We start from the raw sequence: 4,512 nt of genomic DNA on the forward strand, positions 1-4,512 counted from the left end.
TTCAGCAGGTATTTCACAGCATTTGTTCACTATATTCACTGCAAAGACCACTGATAGAATGTTGCTAATCTGGTCAAGTTCTGCACTTAAAGCTATTCTAATTATTTTTTTTAATTGATCACAAATAATGTATAATGTAAAAGGGGCCACTGACATGCTCCACAGAAATATGACCCATATCTGTAGACCCTATCAGTGCTATTAAGCATTTTAGTGTCTTTCATTTGGTTTACAGCCTGGAAATTTGCTGGTGCCTTAAATTATTATTCCTATGCAAAATGGTCATTACTTATAAATAGACTGTTCCCCATGTTCCTTTTGTTTCTTGTTTAAAGTTGAAGCATTCACCACACTTCATTATACTAATGCAAATTAATGACATTCTTGTGTTTGTTAAAAATAATGTAATGTGTTACATGTATATTTGGGCACAGTTCACAAGGAGAGTAATTGTTGCCAAGGTACAGTTACTACTAATAACGACCAGCTAGTCACTAATTTTGGCTGCTGTTGGGTGGTAGGAAGGAATCAGCTCTAGCTTGTCAGAACTGTTTTGCTGCTGTGTGTTGCTCCTGAAAAAGATGTTGACAGCCATGAGAGAGTACATTCATAGACTGAAAAACCAAAACAATGAGCTGAAATACACTAAAATACTCTGCGGAGTTTTGAGCAACTGTACTCTCTGTGTTTTAGGGGTGTAATGATACACAAAAATCATTTATTATGAACTTCTGAAAACATCAACAGTTTATAAAGATTTTTAAATTGAATTTGAATGAAACATAAATAAAATAGTTATTTACAAATACAATAAAGAATACAATACTGCTGCAAACTACTGCTATTAAGTGTTCCAATAACCAGTTGTTTAATTGAAGGAAGCAACATTTGCACTACACTCATTTCCGTGCAAATTTTCAGTCATCCAGGTCATTGTCTGCTGAAAAACCAGAAAAAAAAATCATCTGGACTTGGTTTTAGGTAGATGTTGGACAGAACTGATGAGAGGTGAAACGTCTTCTACCTAAAACCAAGTCCAGATGATTTTTTTCTACGTCTTTCCAGCAGACTAAACTCATTTCTTCCTTGCAACAGCAATATTCACATTTGTGTGGTGCTGTTTCTAATGAGTTAGCAAGTTTCACGTTTCCATAAACACACCTGATCACCACCGAACAAACACATTAAGTGACGGACAGGACTGCAATAAACAATAAACAAACAAGATGTCTTATCCACTTGTCTTTATCTGTTGTTGTATTTCACCAGGAAGTCAAAGTGTTCCCACACAGGAGACCTTGATGGTAAGGGAGGGCCTTCTAGCTCTGGCTTCTTGATTGCATTGGCCAAGTGTGCTGTGTGCTGTGTGTTATTGAGCTCCAGTCCACCATGTAATAAGTTTATGTCAGAACACACAAAACAAGCCTACTGTTAACCACTATTAGAGATTGCAGTCAGTACACATCTGCACTGCACCAAAAGTCCTGTATCGAAAGGGTTCAGTACCAATATGTGGACCTTCACACCTCTACTGTGTTTTTATCACTGTGAGTAACCACGTTTACGTACACAAAGTCATTGTTAATATAAAAATATTGGTTATAGCAGCCTTAAACTGTTTTCACTGCATGTCTTAATCTAAAAAGATCATGACTGATGGAGCACATCACAACATAGCTCCCTAAAGGTTGAGTACCAATAGTGGTCAATTTATCAGCAATAGACAGAAAACTAATGTCACTTTAAAATGTCACCAAAGTCAATTACTCTTGTTTATTTCTTAATGTTTTAACATCAGGCAAACTTTAACTTAGAATTCATAATTAGCCTCATAATCACAGCTCATCAGCCATAAGATATAATTAGTCAGAGATCAGCTTAATGATTAGACACAATTATGTCTGCAGATGCATTGTTTCTAATCAAGCCCTAATATTCAAACAGCCCAGTGAGTGTAAGACGTGAACTGTCTGTCATCATGAAGTGTCGACCACCTTAAATACATTTCACCCTGCACAATGTGTGCATCAGTGCAGGTGTGTGCACATTAAGTATGTTGAGGTATAGTTATTACCATACATACACCGCATGTTTGAAGTAAAATAGCATTTAATTACTTATTTGAAGTATTTGAATTGCAAAGGGAATGAAATATTCCTTTGAAGAAGGAAATGTCATATTCCAATCAAACATTTCACTGTTGCGAAGGTTAATGAATGCCATTAGTCCAGTGCCAATAAATTCAGACTTCTATTTTCACAAGATGCATAAATTAGATAAAGACCCAGAATACAGCGATTCGTATGTGGGAGAGGGAATGTATGACAGCAACACAATTACATACTTGTGGAAGAATTGGCTGCTAAATGGAAGCAATTTGACAAGCTTGAACAACTGGAAGTTAGTGTTTCCATAAACTTTTCCTTGTTTTCCGAAGCACAGTTGTACACAAGCTCATATATCAATTTGCTGTTTAACTTTTTGTGTGCTAAATATTTATCAGTTAAAACATTTGTATCATTTACATATCCTAATTGTAGCTCATCTGCATGCACATTAGTGAGATTCATTACCAAACTGGATAATACCAGACCAAAATCTTAACCAATTCCACTGATTGGCTAGTTGCTTGACTGAATGGATAACAATATTTATTTTTGGAGATATTAGAGTAATCATTAGCCAATTTAAACTTCCTTTGAGATGCTAATTAGTTCTTCATTTAGTTGTATCCTTTTAGCTAATGGCTCATCACTTCTAAAAGTGGCATGCTTGGCACTAATAAGGTCTGACATAGGCATTTTCTATACTTCATTACTCCTTTCAAATGATCATTGGCCTCCTTAATTAGATGACCATTGAATTATAGCCCCAGTGTAGACTGTGACCTTTAAAAGAAGTTGAGATCTGACAAATGATGCTCCAGGCTTGAAAGCTTAGATGGAATGACACTGACTTTGCTAGGTGGCACTGTTGGCCACATTGACATGCATCACACAAAATCACATTTCAGTCACATGCAAGACTGACTGCTATGTTATAATTGCCTTTTTGTCTCTAAATATCAGAAGGAAGAGTAACAGGATCTGTTCTTCTTGCAGTATACTTGAAATGATAAATGGAAAGCAGGAGAGATGAAGGAAGAGACTGGGTTAATGTTGACTTCATGCACAGTCAGGTGGGATATTAAAAACCTCTGCTCTCACTTTTTCACCCTCTCCTGGTTGAACATAATTATTCAAAATTCTCCTCCAGATATTGTGGATTGATGAAGGATAAAAAGTTCACTTACCTCCACAATGCTTTAAAATGTGTCAACTACTGTTGCCAAATTCTTAGTTTTGGGTAAAGCTGGGACTATTTTACTAAACATGTTGCTGGATGCAACTGCAATATCATAGTCAAAATGTATTGGCATCCTACTGTATGTACTATGCTTGTTTGATTAAAAAAATGGCTTGCAGATGGGGGACTATTTTCTATTTTCTCCTTAAGAAACATATGTCAGTAGTTTTCTGAATATGATTTGCCCAGGGTGTAGCAAGCCTCTCACCCCATATGTCAGCTGGGACCTCCTACAGCACTTAAAGGATAAGCAGTTTAGTTAATGGATGAGTGGATGACCTGTTCAAGTTCAAAGCTTACCATCTTTGGGGGATATTTACTAAGGTTTTGTGCTGCTAAACAGTGAAACTGCGTGTGCTCATATTTACTAAAGAATAGCAGTTGGGTTTTCCATCAGAGAAAAAGAAGGAAAGTGGCATCACGGGAATTAAGTGTTTGGTCTCATGCAATATATATTTTAAGGTGTTCATACTCAGGGACACAAAAACAAGGGAGGAGGCAATGGAAATTTATACAAATATCCCCAGCACCTGATTTACCACGGCTGCGACAGAGGGAACTGTGGCTGAATTTTAATGTCAGGAGAAAGCAGGTGCAGAATTTGTAGACCTGCTGTCAGCGTAGCAGTTGTTAGTCTGAGATCTCTTTGGATTTAAGGACATGTTTGAGAAGGAAGAGGATGTTTGTAAATCACATCGCTTGCCAGAAAAGAATATGAGGGACTTATGCAGGTTTTCAGTTCAAGCCATGCTTAAGTTACTGAGCTAAATAAAAGATAATTTGACTGGCAGACTTGACCGCTAAACTGAAAACATTATGGTGCTGCAATATTTTGCACACCCTTTTTATCTGCAACAGACTGTTTAGGTTTGGTATTGTGGCTGAACAGGGATAAGACTGCTAGTCATCTTGGTAACTGGAAGCAAACAGGGGACCTGGACTATTATGTTTCCACTGAATATATTTACCATAACAGTGATTTCTAGTCAATGGGATGGCCTTTATTAAAAAAAAGTGGTGAAATTGGTGAAATTATTGACATATAGCTTGGGATAGGTTTGGTTTGTTTGTGTCCTTTCTCTCCCTGTACCTTCCTGTAGATATCCCTGTGTCCGGAGATGAGCAGACACAGACTGTTTGTTGTTTTTTTTTGTTTTTTTTGTTGTG

The sequence above is a fragment of the Monopterus albus genome, unplaced genomic scaffold (genome assembly GCF_001952655.1).
Source record: "Monopterus albus unplaced genomic scaffold, M_albus_1.0 scaffold96.1, whole genome shotgun sequence".
NCBI lineage: Eukaryota > Metazoa > Chordata > Actinopteri > Synbranchiformes > Synbranchidae > Monopterus > Monopterus albus.